Below are 16657 nucleotides of genomic sequence, written 5' to 3'. Positions count from 1 at the left end.
TCTCTCTCTCTCTCTCTCTCTCTCTCTTTCTCTCTCTCTCTCACTCTCCTTCTGCCCGTCCCCCCAACTCGTGTGCTCCCTCACTCTAAAATAAAAATAAATTGGGGTGCCTGGGTGGCTCAGTAGATTGAGCAACTGACTTCAGCTCAGGTCATGATCTCACAGCTCGTGATTTGAGCCCCCTGTTGGGCTCTGTGCTGACAGCTCAGAGCCTAGAGCCTGCTTCGGATTCTGTGTCTCCCTCTCTCTTTACCCCTAACCCACTCGCATTCTGTTTCTCTCAAAAATAAATAAACATTAAAAAATTAAAATAAAATAAAATAAATCAATTTTTTAAAGAAAATTTTAAAACATGTATAGATTCACACATTATGATGAACGTAATGATTTCGCCATCATTGAACATATGAACTTTTTCTAGTTTTTCACCATTACAAATTCTATTGTTCACATTTATTAATAAACATTTGTCTGTTAAATTTACTTCAAATTTCTTCCTATTTCATTGTTTTCTGTATTTTTTAGTCTATTATTTCTTTAACTGATTAACAACTAATAGAATTATTTCTATAACATTATAGCATAAATTATTTGGCCTTTAAAAATTATATTATTAATGTTTTAATATAAAAATCACATACATTCATTACACAGGATTTGGAAAACAGAAAAATTTGAAGAAAAATACAAATAACAAGTAAGATGTAGGACTCAGAGTAATTATTACTAATGATTTATGCACTTTTTCCAATCACTTTTTTCAGTGTTATGTGTGTACACTTTTAAAAAACCCACAAAATCTGGATAATGATATATCCAGATCATTGAATTTGTCCCTTGAATTTTCCCCTTAATCATAAGAACATTTTCCAATATCATTAATATTTTCCAATAATACCATTTAGATGGCTTCATAATATAACATTATATCATAATTTATTACTGTTACACCTATTTAAGCTGCTTTTGTGGTTTTTAAAATTTTTTTAATGTTTTATTTATTTTTGAGAGAGAGAGAGAGACAGAGCACAAGTGGGGGAGAAGCAGAGAGAGAGAGGGAGACACAGAATTCAAAGCAGACTCCAGGCTCCGACCTGTCAGCACAGAACCTGATGCAGGGCTTGAACCCACAAACTGTGAGATCATGACCTGAGCTAAAATCGGATGCTTAACTGACTAAGCTGCCCAGGTGCCCCTTTTGTGTTTTAAGCAATCCTTTTTCTGACTTACTGGCTACTTTTAAGGATCAATTTCTAGAAGGGAAATTGTGTTTTGGGGATCTCTTTTTGACCAATACTTTTCCTGTAAGGATAGACTAACAGTTCTCTGAGCAGTGAAGGCATGGTCCGCTTCCCTGTGCACACAGAAACTTTAAATGAGACCAGGGGATTAAGCCTGGGAAGACAGTGACATACAAGTTACTTTTAAAAGTGCCAATCTTGCTAGATAACTCCTGTATTTTCTTTTGTCTTTTATCTGCATCATAATGTTTATAAGCACATTCTTTGAATCAAACAAACATTGATTTAAATCTTGGCTCAGACACTGAATACTATGACTGTAGCCAAGTTATTTACTCAATTTCCTTGCTTGATAAGCAGAGATAATGACCTACTTCAGGGACTTCTGTAAGACTAAATGATATAATGCAGGTAAAATGCTCAGCACAGTAGTGCTCTTAGAGTTTTCAATAAGTGTTAGTTATTCTTAAATTTAATTCATTCTATGATTTGTTTGAGGCACACAAACATCCTCCTTTTTATTTATTTTTTTTTAATTTTATACTTGTTTGATGAATCTTATGAGCTCCTGAAAATTTCCTTTTGGAAAAGCTGTTATTGATTAAGGGAGTCAACATAGCAGAGAAGTAGGGGGACCCAAAGTTCCCTCATCCCTCAAACACAGCAGTATTGGGGCCAGAAGACTTGGATTTCCAGGAATCTAGGCTACAGGGTGACAGAAACATCTCCAGGGGCCCAAGGAGACAACGTGGCATGCCATAGACATTTTTAATCTATTCTTTTTACACCTCTTCTGTATCTCCTTCCTCTTTCTCTCTCTCTCTCTCTCTCTCTCTCTCTCTCTCTCTCTCTTTCTCTCTCTGTATTAAGCCGTATAGTTTCTACTATTCTCTACCTGGTCAATTTTTTTCTCTTCTTTTTCCCGACCCCTCTCACTTCTCTCTTTGTATAGGATAAGGCTTTGTCCACCACCACTCCCCTTTCTTGAACTTTTTCCAAGGTTACTTCAACGAACAAATCAAAGCACACTTGGTGGAAGGCCCAAACAACCACTACAAGTAGGAGATAAAGGAACCAGAGTCACAACAACAGAGAGCATGCAACACACTCCAAAAACAACTTCTGAAGGGCCAGGCCCTGAACGGTGTATGATTTCTTTTTAATATAATAGTGCTTGCAGGTGCAGGACACATAATAAGCCATTAAAACACATAAGGGACAGAAAACTAGCCAAAATGACAAAACAGAAGAATTCTCCTCAAAAGAAATTCCAGGAAGAAATGACAGCTACAGAATTGCTCAAAACAGATATAAAAAATATATCTGAGCAAGAATTTAGAATAATAATCATAAGATTAATAGAATAGCTGGGTTTGAAAAAATCATAGAAGATAACAGAACCTATTGCTACAGAGATCAAGGAACTATGAAATAGTCACGACTAATTAAGAAATGCTGTAAATGAGGTACAAAGTAAACTAGATCCAGTGACATCAAGTATGGAGGAAGCAGAAGGGATAATAAGTGAAATAGAAGATAAAATTATGTAAAACAATGAAGCTGAGAAAAAGAGAAATAAGAAAATACTAGACCACGTGGGGGAGAATTAGAGAACTAAGTGATTCAATGCAATGTAATAATATCCATATCATAGGAGTTCCAGGAGAAGAAGAAGAGAGAGAAAGGGGCAGAAGGTTTACTTGCCAAATTATAGCTGAAAACTTCCCTAATTTGGGGAAGGAGGTAGATATCCAAATCCAGGAGGCACAGAGAATTTTCTTCAGATTTGACAAGAATAGGTCTTCTCCATGGCATATCATAGAGGAACTGGCAAAATACAAAGATAAATAGAGAATTACAAAAACAGCTAGGGACAAATGGGCCTTAACCTACAAGGGTAGACACATAAGGGTAGTAGCAGACCTGTACACTGATTAGCAGGCCAGAAAGGAGTGGCAGGAAATACTCAATGTGCTGAATAGGAAAAAATGCAGCCAAGAATTCTTCATCCAGCAAAGCTGTCATTCAGAATAGACAGAAAGATAAAGGCTTTCTCAGACAAACAAAAACTGAAGGAGTTCATGACCACTAAACAGGTCCTACAAGAGATCCTAAAGAGGACTCTGTGAGTAGAACACTATAAAGACTACAAAGGATCAGAGACATTACCACAAGCATGAAACCTACATATAACACAATGACACTAAATCCATATCTTTCAATAATAACTCTGAATGTAAATGGACTAAACACTCTAATCAAAAGACATAGGGTATCAGAATGGATAAAAAAAAAAAAACAAGACCTATCTATAATCTGTCTTTAAGAGACACATTTTAGACATGAGGACATCTTCAGATTGAAAGTGAGGGGACAGAGAAGCATCTATCATGCTACTGGAAGTCAAAAGAAAACTGAGTAGCCATACTTATGTCAGACAAACTAGATTTTAAGTTAAAGACTGTAATAAGAGAGGAGAAGGTCATTATATCATGATTACAGGATTTATCCATCAAGAAGAGCTAACAATTGTAAATGTTTTTGCCTCCAACTTGAAAGAACCCAAATATATAAATCAATTAATCATAAATATAGGTAATCTTATTGGTAAGAATAGGGTAATTACTGGGGGCTTTCATACTCCACTTATAGCAATGGACAGATCATCTAGACAGACAATCAATAAAGAAACAACGGTCCTGAATGATACACTGGACCAGATGGACTTGACAGATATATTCAGTACTTTTCACCCAAAAGCAGCAGAATACGGATTCTTCTTGGGTGCACATGGAACATTCTCCAAATTAGATCACATACTGGGTCACAGAACAGCCCTCAATAAATATAAAAGAACTGAGATCACATCATGCATATTTTCAGATCATAATGCTATGAAACTTGAAATCAACCACAAGAAAAAAAATTGGAAAGCTTCCAAATGCATGGAGGTTAAAGAACATTTTCCTATAGAATGAATGGGTCAAATAGTCAATTAAAGAAGAAACTAAAAAATATATGGAAGCAAATGAAAAGGAAAACACAACAGTTCAATCCTTTGGAATGCAGCAAAGACAATGCTAAGAGGAAAATACATTGCAATCCAGGCCTATCTCAAGAACCAAGAAAAATCCCAAATACAAAACCTAACAGCACACCTAATGGAACTAGAAGCAGAACAGCAAAGAAACCCCAAGGCCAGAAGAAGAAGAGAAATAATAAATATTAGAGCAGAAATAAACAATATAGAATCAAAAACAAAAACAGTAAAACAGGTCAATGAATCTAAGAGCTGGTGTTTTGAAAAAATAAACAAAATTGATAAACCCCTAGCCAGACTTCTCAAAAAGAAAAGAGGGAAAACCCAAAAAGATAAAATCACGAATGAAAGAGGAGAAATCACAACCAATACCACAGAAATATAAACAATTATTAGAGAATACTATGAACAATTATATGCCAACAAACTAGACAACCTGGAAGAAATGGCCAAATTCCTAGATACCCACACACTACCAAAACTAAAACAGGAAGAATAGAAGAAATTGAAGTGACAAGATTGAATCAATTATCAAAAATCTCCCAACATATGAGAGTCCTGGGCCAGATGGCTTCCCTGGGGAATTCTACCAGACATTTAATGCAGAGTTAATACCTATCCTTCTCAAGCTGTTCCAAATAGAAATGGAAGAAAGCTTCCAGACTCATTCTATGAAGCCAGCATACCTTGATTCCCAAACCAGACAGAGACCCCACAAAAAAGGAGAATTACAGATCAATATCCCTGATGAACATGGATGAAAAAATTCTCAACAAGATACTAGCAAATCAAATTCAGAAGTATGTTAAAAGAATTATTCACCATGATCAAGTGGCATTCATCCCTGGGCTGTGGGCCTGTTTCAATATTCGCAAATCAATCAATGTGATACATCACATTAATAAGAGAAAGGATAAGAACAATATGATGTTGTCAATAGATGCAGAAAAAGCATTTGACAAACTAAAGCATCTTTTCTTAATAAAAACATTCAAGAAAGTTGGGATAGAAGGAACATACCTTAACATCATAAAAGCCAGATATTAAAAGCCCACAGCTAATATCCTCAATGGGGAAAAACTGAGAGCTTTTCCCCTGAGATCAGGAACATGACAGGGATGTCCACTCTCACCACTGTTGTTTAACATAGTGTTGGAAGTACTAGCGTCAGCAATTAGACAACAGAATGAAGTAAAATTCATCCAAATTCGCAAAGAAGAAGTCATACTTTCACTTTTCGCAGATGACATGACACTCTACGTGGAAAACTCGAAAGACTCCACCAAAAAGCTGCTAGAACTGATTCATGAATTCAACAAAGTCATAGGATACAAATCAATGTACATTGATCTGTTGCACTTCTATACACCAATAATGAAGCAACAGAAAGAGAAATCAAGAAATCTATCCCATTTATAATTGCACTAAGAACCATAAAGTATCCAGGAAGAAACCTAACCAAAGATGTAAAAAATCCATATGCTGAAAACTATAGAAAAATTATGAAAGAAATTGAAGAAGACACAAAGAAATGGAAACATTCCATGCTCATGGATTGGAAAAACAAATATTGTTAAAATGTCAATACTTCCCAAAGCAATCTACACATTCAATGCAATGCCAATCAAAATTGCACTGGCAGTCTTAACAAAGCTAGAACAAGCAATCTTAAATCATATATGGAACCACAAAAGACCCCAAATAGCTAAAGTAATGTTGAAAAAGAAAACCAAAGCCGGAGGCATCACAATCCCAGACTTCAGGTCCTACTAAAAAGCTGTAATCATCAAGACAGTATGGTATTGGCACAAAAATAGACACATAGATCAATGGAATAGAATAGAGAACCCAGAATTGGACCCACAAATGTACGGCCAACTAATCTTTGATAAAGCAGGAAAGAGTATCCAATGGAAAAAAAGGCAGTCTCTTTAGCAAATGGTGCTGGGAGTACTGGACAGCAACATGCAGAAGAATGAAACTGGACCACTTTCTTACACCATATACAAAAATAAACTCCAAATGGATGAAAGACCTAAATGTGAGACAGGAAACCATCAAAACCCTAGAGGAGAAAACAGGCAACAACCTGTTTGGCCTCAGCTGCAGCAACTTTTTATTCAACACGTCTCCGAAGGCAAGGGAAATAAAAGCAAAAATGAACTATTGGGACCTCATCAAGATAAAAAAAACTTCTGTACTGCAAAGGAAACAATCAACAAAACTAAAAGGCAACTGACAGAATGGTAGAAGATATTTGCAAATAACATAGCAGATAAAGGATTAGTATCCAAAATTATAAAGAACTTACCAAACTCCACACCCAAAAAAACAAATAATCCAGTGAAGAAATGAGCAGAAGACATGAGTAGACACTTCTCTAAAGAAGACATCCAGATGGCCAACAAACATATGAAAAGATGCTCAACATTGCTCATCATCAGGGAAATACATATCAAAACCACACTGAGATACCACCTCACACCTGTCAGAATGGCTAAAATTAAAACTCAGGAAAAAACAGTTGTTGGCAAGGATGTGGAGAAACATGAACCCTCTTATACTGTTGGTGATAATGCAGACTGGTGCAGCCACTCTGGAAAACAGTGTAGAGGTCACTCAAAAAATTAAAAATAGAACTATCTATTACCCAGTAAGAGCACTACTAGGAATTTATTCAAAGGATACAGGAGTGCTGATGCATAGGGGCACTTGTTCCCCAATGTTTATAGCAGCATTTTCAACAATAGCCAATCATGGGAAAAGCCCAAATGTCCATCAACTGATGAACGGACAAAGATGATGTGGTTTATATATACAATGAAATACTACTTGGCAATGAGAAAGAATGAAATCCTGCCATTTGCAACTACGTGGATGGAACTGGACAGTGTTATGCTAAGTGAAATAAGTCAGTCAGTGAAAGACAGATATCATATGTTTTCAGTTATTATGTAGAACTTGAGAAACTTAACAGAAGACCATGGAGGGAGGGAAGGGGAAAAAATAGTTTCAAACAGAGAGGGAGACAAATCCATGAGAAACTCTTAAATACAGAGAAACAAACTGAGGGTTGATGGGGGGGCAGGGGAGAGAGGAAAATGGGTGATGGGCATTGAGGAGTGTACTTGGGATGAGCACTGGGTGTTGTATGTAAACGATGAATCATAGGAATCTATCCCCAAAACCAAGAGCACACTGTATACGCTGTATGTTGCCTAACGACAACAAATTATATTTTTAAATAAGCTTTCATTACTTTAAGATAATTTTTCCCCCTTTGCCATTATTCTTGGAGTTTAACTCATTGACACTTTATAACAATCAGGGATTTATTTAAGATAATTTCACTCATTTTCTGATTTATAATAAAAAGAATTTTTATAATAAAAAGAATTTTATTACTTATAATTAAAAAAAGAACATTTCAGTGTTGCTACTCATGTAGCCTCTGCCCAGTGGTCTGTGAACTGGGCAGTATCAGCCACCACTGTGGGTGAGACAGAGTGAACAGGCAGGTTTAATGGGGGCAGATAAAGGGTGTCATGGGATAATTTAAGAGGGACACTGAACTCTCTTGCAAAGCTTCAATGGTTCCCAGAGAAGCTGATGTCTAAACTGAGAGTTCACCAGGAGGGTGGGAATACTGCAGAGACCATTCCTAGAGGGAGAGAGATCAAACCAAAGGGACACAGGAGAAGGTTAGGGGCCAAGATCCTATAGATCTCAAACCAAAAAACTTCCCACTCAAGAGCCACAAAAGACTAGGCAGATCACTAAAATGCATAGCACCATCAGCCTCTGGGTAGAGACCTCACTTCAGTTGATCTTCCTTTCTTCTCACTGAACTTCTCTTAAATAGTTCATGACCAGAGAGCCTGAAAGGTGGAGAGTGTTTTTCTACCCTATGTGTTTCTCCAATTGGATGTTTCTTGTGTTGCTGGGTGGGTAGGGGTTTGGGCCAATGACATATGATGAACTCTCTTGACCTTCACGCAACTTTGACACTAGTTAGAAGGTTAAACTTCCTATGATAGGCTGAGCTCTGTCCCCCCCAAATTCCCATGTTGATGTCCTAATACCCAGTACCTCAGAATGTGACTGTTTGGCCATAGAGTCTTTAAGGAGATAATTAGGTGAAATGAGGTCATATGGGTTGGCTCTGATACAATCTGACTGGTGTCCTTATAAGAATAAAGATTAGGACCCAAGCAGGTACACAGAGAAGACTGGTGAAGACACAGGGAGAACACAGCCATCTACATCTACAGGGAGAGGGGCCTGAACAGATCCTCCTTCACAGCCCTCAGAAGGAACCAGCACTTCCAGCACCTTGATCTTGGGCCTTTAGTCTCCAGAACAGTGAGACAATACGTTTATGCTGTTTACACCCTCAGTCTGTAGTATTTGTTTTGCAGTCCTAGCAAATTAATACACTTACCCAGCTACCATGCTGTCTTCTCTGGATTACTGCAATATCAAATATCTCATTTTTCAGCAGTCATTTTGCTGCCTAGCAGCCAGAGCAATGATTTTTTTTTCTTTTTCTTTTTATAATGTTTATTTTTAAGAGAGAGAGAGAGAGAGCACGGAGGGGGCAGAGAGAGAGGGAGACAGAGAATTTGAAGCAGGCTCTTAACTGTCAGCACAGAACCCTATGCTGGGCTCAAACTCATAGGCCATGAGATCATGACCTGAGCCAAAATCAGGCACTTAACCAACTGAGTCACCCAAGCGCCCCAAGCCAGAGCCATGATTTTAAGTGTGAATCTCAATTTATCACTCTTCATTGTATGATCCTTTAGTGGTTTTCTCAGATGAAGACCCAAACCCTCACCATGGTCCTCTAGGTTCCTCTTGGGCCTCTCTCCTCTTTTTCTTCTGTGCCCTCTGCTTTTTCTTTAATTTCTGTTTGTTCCTTTCCCTTCAGGACCTTTGCACATACTAATCTCCTCTGCCTGTATAGTTCTCTTTGCCCCTTAGCTACTTGTGTGTTGGTTTTTACCCATCCTTTCCATTCCACCTCAAAATATCCCTTCCTCAGAGAGGCTTTCCCCTGTTTTGCAATCAAATAATTCCTTAAGCATCTATTTCATGTCACATAACATAATTGCAATTACTATAAATAATTGATTGTGGAATTAATAATCCCATCTGTTATCCTCACAGACCTGCACTGTCTAGAACTTTCAACACTATTGGAAATTTCTATCATCTATGCTAATACAGTCGCCACTAGCCACATGTAGATATTGAGTAATTGAAATGTGGCTAATCCAAATGTGATTTTTTTAATTTAAATTTAATTTAGTTAACATACAGTGTAGTCTTGGCTTCAAGAGTAGAACCCAGTGATTCATCTCTTACATATGACACCCAGTGCACATCCTGAAAAGTGTCCTCCTTAATGTCCATCACCCATTTAACCCATCTCCCCACCCATCTCCCCTTAGTTTGTAATCCGGAGTTAAGAGTCTCTTATGGTCTGCCTCTATCTCGGTTTTTAACTTATTTTTGCTTCCCTTCCCCTATGTTCATCTTTTTTGTTTCTTAAATTCCACGTATGAGTGAAATCATATGATATTTGTCTTTCTCTGACTGACTTATTTCGCTTAGCATAATACCCTCTAGTTCCATCCGCATGGTTGCAAATGGCAAGAATCCATTCTTTTTCATCACTGAGTAGTATTCCACTGTATATTTGTACCACATCTTCTTTATGCATTCATCAATTGATGGACATTTGGGCTCTTTCCATAATTTGCCTATTGTTGATAGTGCTGCTATAAACATTGGGGTGTTTGTGCCCCTTTGAGTCAGCATTTTTTTATCCTTTGTATAAATGTCTATTAGTGCAATTGCTGTGTCATAGGGTAGTTCTATTTTTAATTTTTTGAGGAACCTCCATATTGTTTTCCAGAGTGGCTGCACCAGTTTGCATTCCTACTAACAGTGCAAAGAATTCCCCTTTCTCCGCATCCTCGCCAGTATCTGTTGTTTCCTGAGTTGTTAATTTTAGCCATTCTGACAGGCGTGAGGTGGTATCTCAATGTAGTTTTGATTTGTATTTCCCTGATGATGAGTGATGTTGAACATCTTTTCATATGTCTGTTGGCCATTTGGGTGTTTTCTTTGAAAAAGTATCTATTCATGTCTTCTGCTCATTACTTCACTGGATTATTTGGGGTTTGGGGGGGGTGCGTTGTGAGTTTTGTTAATTTAAATTTAAAATCAAGTAGCCCCATATGGCTGGCCACCGCTGTGTTAGAAGCACAGCTATGGGCTGTCAACTCCCCAGTGGTGGATGCCAATCTTTCTCACACTGCTATGTCTGGCATTCTGTCTTCCCATTTAATTACCTGTGAATCAATATATGAATTTAACTAATCTGACTTTGACCAAGGAAATTATGTATTTCAAACTAAATGACCTGTATAAAGAATATTGCTCTGACTGATTTCATATACTCAACAGGATAAACTCTACTCTTACTCTTCCTGCTACCCTTTCCTTATTTAGCAGAGAAATTTGGGTGAATGGTGAGAACTTTCCAGGGTATACTATGTAATGTGTCATTTGATTAAAATTCACTAATTTCCCATGTGACACCTTGGTATGGATCATGTATACCAATAGTTTTTAGAAAATAAGACCAAGAATGGAATTATTAATTTGATAGAGGCCAAATGAATATTAAAAAGCAAGCTAGGTAAGTGAAAACTCAAAAGAGCTAATAAAATTCTTCAAAGAAACAGACAAAGATTTTAGGCTTATGTTAAATATGAATAAAAAAAAAAAAACAAGATTGAAACAGCAAGACTAAGTTAATTCAGGTATCCAGAGACAACTTCAAGCAAACAATTTATTCAGGCTTAAAAATAGGTACTCCGCAGCAGAACTGGATTACATAATCTCTATAAATAAAGAGCTAACTTCTAATTGGCTTAACAGATAAAATTCAGAACACTCAGTTAAATTTGAATTTTAGATAAAGAATGAGTAGCTTCTCTGAAATTCAACCTTATCTGAAAATTAATTGAATTTCTTATATTTTTATTTGCTAAATCTTATAGCTCTGTTTCAAATACTTGAAAATAAAGCAGCCACAGAAGATGAAAGTGTGTCAAATCAGAATATACATGTCATATGTTAGAGTTCAATGCTCAGGAAATGACTGAGAGTCTCTCCACCTTTTCCTTTGTTAGAAACCCCATCTTTTCCTTTTGATTACTTTCCCAAGTAGCTAGACCAAGTTTTAGCATCTTTCAGAGTTTTATTAATGTACTGAATTATGATTCTTTTGATCCCAAGAGTTTCTACTCTTTATAAAGCAACAGATAAAAGGCAATGGCCATAGAGCCTATGAGCTCCTAAGGTTAAAAAGTTTGTTTTAATAAACTTTATAGCCTCAGAGACCAGAACATTGCCCAGCTCAGAGCTGGTAATAAGTTGATGTTTTCTCTTTCTTTAGATATGTTATCATTCCATTTACACTGGATATGGACAGGGACTGAATTGTCATCAATGTGACCATGTGTGATTCATCTTTTTCCCCCATTGTTTTTCACAGTGCCTCAAATATAAGAGGATCTCCATAAATGTTCATTGAACTGAACTCAACTACTTACAACCATGCAATTCCTTCTTATTAGGGTTAAGTGTTTCTTGAGAATCATTTTTTATTATTTAGCATATTATGGAAATTTGGCTTTGTTAAACACCTCATAACCACAATTATTATTTTATTACTTTTTTATTCCTTTGGGTTTCTTGTTCATGGTACACAATGCTCTCTAGTGTGACAGATCTTGGCATTAGCAATTCCAAACCTCAGCTCTCTCTCATCATCTAGCCCAGTGTAATGACATGAGTACTTGAGATTCTGGCTGAGTAAAGAAAGTGGATGTAAGTGAAGCAGACAAGGTAGAAATGAACGGAGACACATCTGGAGAGGACCATAGCCAGGATTCAAATCTAGCCTGTCTCTAGCTGACCTCCTCCCTTATTGATCACCCTTTGCTTCCAGATCAGCACATGATGCATCATGGGACTATTCACAAGGCTGGCTGGAGTCTGTCCCCAGTCAACCTCTAGCCCCTCCAGGTAGACAACACCAAGGCACATTCATCAGCCATTTTTCCAAGGACTGTGGCTAAGTCTGGACCTGATCGTGTATCCCCTGAAAATGATGAAATATGTAAACTCTTAAATATGCTTTTAAAATCTTTAATTTCTTTGAATTTTCTACACAAAGTTCTAGTTTGGCCACAACCTTTTTACTTAAATATTTACTTCTATCTTTAATTAAAGATAGAAGGAAAATGAGAATATTAGTCATCCAGGTAGTAAAATGTTTGGGTTTAAGGTATACACACTTTTTCCTGGATCTCTAAGATAGATTTTATGATTTTAATCAAAAGTAAAGCTTTCAGAATAATGCTAAGAGATGGTCCATTGAACTGCATTCTTAGAATATGAAAGACATCCAATCATTCTACAATCCCTACATTATAAACTTTTATGTCTCAACTATAGTTAATTTTCCATCACACAAACTCTTGGCTGGACTTTCACATTTTCTCAATAATGACTTCTCTTACTTGGCTTGTCATGTTAAATTTAGCAAAAGCTGGGATGCTGATCACCTCTGCCCTAGTTCCTCCTCTATTAGGTCATTTCTGATGCTATCTTGGGCTTCTTTCATCACCTTGTGGGCCTCCCCATCACTGTGTTCCATGTTCATAAGAAATTGCTTTTTGGCTATCCATCCAGGCAAGTCCATCAGACTGTTTACATTAACTCACCTAAATCTGGATTATAAACCATCAGCTGCAGGAGATAGGCCTTAATGTTCTTGCATAAACATAGGAGAGTGGAGTGTGGTATTTATAAAAATACCAACACTTGTTGAGATGCCTCACTGCACGTGAATGTTCTATAAGCGGGAGTTAGAAACGCTCTTTGTTCATAAAGAGCTATGGTATAAGGGGAAAAACTCTCCCTTTTCTCTCCTATGCCTACCAAAATTAGGTCTTTTTGTGCTTTGCAAAACAATTACATGGAACAGGAAGAAATAAGGTGGAGAAAAGTTCAAGGATTTTCAGGTTTTATCAGTGAACAGACCACATAAGAATATTCCAGGGATTATTACCCTGGCAGACGGTGAGTAGCGGAAATGTGTTGTGGAGCTTGTTTCATACTTGGACATGGGAGGTTTCATCTGCTTCCTTCCCCTACAGCACCTCTCACAGGCCCTCCTGCTCCACACTAAAAGCTACATTCATGCCAAAGTAGTCTCACCTTGGGCCTTTGATTACCCTTTCTATGATGAAAACACCTTCATTTCTTCTACATGTTGCCTGGCTATTCTTATTCATCCTTCAAGTCTCAGCTTAAGTGTCACCCCAGTGGGAAGGCTTCCTTTAACCTCCACAACTGGGTCAGGAGACCATGTGTCCCCTCAGCACTTTGTGTTGTCCTCTACTTTTCTTTGACATATTTTTTAATAAGTCAGTTTATCTGTCCACTTGAGGGCTTCCCTCCCTATTCACACACACACACGCACACACACACACACACACACACACACACACACACATAGATGATTGTACCCAGACACACATATACCCTGGGACAGACATGCCTATTTACACATACACACACATGCCAATACACATTAACACAGGATGTGAGCACCTTCAGGGCCAATACTGTGTCTAGTTCTCTGTTGTAATCAAGATCCTTGCTCGGGGTTGGTGGTCAACAAATGACTGCTGAATAAATGTTAAATGAGGACTGAAATACTAGAAGTATACACTGCTTATGGTCAACTACTGTTGACATTTGATCAGGAATTTTCCATCCATTTTTATTCCAGCTGGGAGTCCACTGATCACAACTTAGACTTTGAAGCCCAGTGACTTCTCTCCAATACATATCAAGTTGGAATGTCTATGACCAGGTAGCTGTTAAGAGAAAGGTAATTCTATCCTCTATGTAGTTCCCACCAGACTGAAACATACAAACATATAAAAAGCAAAAAGTTTTCACTCTTGAGCAAACATTGTCTGTATTGACAGCAGGTCCATAAGAGCATAGATAGGTCAGCATGGACCAAAAAGTGAAGCGACATATTACTGCTAACTGTCCAACATCTAATATATGTCCAACATCTAATGCATATAATAAAATAGCATCATGAATCACATGCAGCAACAAGGACTGAGAAATTTCAATCTTATGAAAGATGTAAGTAGGGAATATATATACACACACACACATACATGTGTACATATATAGATAGATGGTGGATGGAAAGACAGATGGATAGATACGTGGATGGATGGAAAATGTAAAACATATTAGGGGAAAACAGTCTGTTTTATATTTTTGAGGCTGAAGATGAGATGAGCAAATTTGTTCTATACTTGTGTTTCATCTATCTTTAATGCCATCCAGTGCTTTCTAGAATAGGAATTATGTTTCTTTTATTTTTCAGACTCCCTAAGACTGTGCCTCAGCACCCAGCGCATTTGTGCAAAATAATGATGGTGATAACATCACCCAGCATTTATACTGTACTTTGCAATGCATTTCCACACTTATATCTCACTTGGCCTATGTGTTTGAAGACAAGATGCTTCCATGCCTGAAGTGGGTGGGCTGGTAAGCTTTCCCTTCTTCCCTGCAACGCCCACCCCAGAGGTCCCTGGCCATTATGGTGACTTCACCTTGTATGGCCTTCCAAAGACAATGTGCCAAAGACCCACACCTCAAAGAATTTCCTGAAGTGTGTTATCTTGCTCTAAAAGAAGATTTCTTGGGGCACCTGGGTGGCTTGGTCGGTTAAGTGTCTGACTTCGGCTCAGGTCATGATCTCACGGTCCGTGAGTTCGAGCCCCGCGTCGGGCTCTGTGCTGACAGCTCAGAGCCTGGAGCCTGTTTCAGATTCTGTGTCTCCCTCTCTCTCTGCCCCTCCCCTGTTCATGCTCTGTCTCTCTCTGTCTCAAAAATAAATAAACGTTAAAAAAAATAAAAGAAGATTTCTTTATTTATGTTAGCTCAGACTTTTCCGCCAATGCTTATATTTCTTTCTATAAGACAAACCTAATGATCCTTGCTACTCTAAGTGTGGGCCATGTACCAGCAGCATTAGGACACTTCAGGCCTTGATAAAAATGCAGACTCTTAGGCCCCATCTGTAGATTCAGGATCTGCATTTTAACAAGGTCCCAGCAGATTTTCATGCTTATTAAAGCTTGAGAATCTCTGTTAAAATGGTTCTACATACAAAAAAATGTTCAGTATATATAGAAATTATTTTCTATATTTTGTCAGCAAATGCAGTATTAGTCATAAGTGTTCATCCCAGAGATTTTGTTTGTTAGCTTTGCTAGCTTCCTGAATACTATTATTCTAGATGCTTGTAGACTTGTAGTTAGTTGGGAGGAGAGGTTTGGTCACTGACTCACCCACCTCTAATACTATAAAAGATATTGATTCTGAAAGTCAGAATCAGTGACTGGGCCTCAGGGAGTGTCAAGAAGTGAGATTATTAGGGAAAACCGTAGGCTATTTTTTGCATATTGTTTGGACAAGTATTTTACTTCCTGAGTGATCTTGATTAATCTAGTGCTAATATATGCAGAATAATAAAATGTACTAAGTGAATGCAACTTTCTTTACAACAACTGGAAGACTAGACTGTGATGGTCTATTGTCCACATCGGCTTCATAGTGCTTATGAAAAAAAGAGGGGAAAAACCATGGTTATTTGTAGTGTGCCTTTAAAATTTACCAAAAGAATTAGGAAGGGAGCAGTATTTGTATATCAAGTATAACTGATAGAATGGAAATTCATAATGACAAAGTTTAAAGCATGCAATGGAGGAATCAAATAATGTTTCCTCAGCCTATCTGCAAAATGAACAGTAGTGGCTTATGATGGTCACAGGCAGTTCAAGTGGTAAGGAACATTGCTGTCTTGCTATAGAGGTCATTCAATATATTTCCTTCACATATCCAAGATTCTTAGCATAGTATTTGACACACAGAACATTCTCATTAAGTATCTTTTCTTGAAGTTTTTATTTATTTACTTTGAGAGAGGGAGAGAGAGCTGGGGAGAGAGAGAATCCCAAGCAGGCTCACACTGCCAGTGTGAATCCTGAGTGAGCTTGAACTCACAAACCATGGAGATCATGACCTGAACTGAAATCTGGAGTCAGATGTCTAACTGATTGAGCTACCCAGGTGCCCCTATTTTCATTAAATACTTTTTAAATTTAATAACACAAGTCATCTCTCAGAGAATTTTGCAAATCTGCCTGGAGAAGAACTGACATATTTGAGAACCTTTAAGCTGGACACAGCTCCC

The sequence above is a fragment of the Panthera onca genome, chromosome B2, assembly GCF_046562875.1.
Source record: "Panthera onca isolate mPanOnc1 chromosome B2, mPanOnc1 haplotype 2, whole genome shotgun sequence".
NCBI lineage: Eukaryota > Metazoa > Chordata > Mammalia > Carnivora > Felidae > Panthera > Panthera onca.
This window is presented reverse-complemented; position numbering follows the sequence as displayed.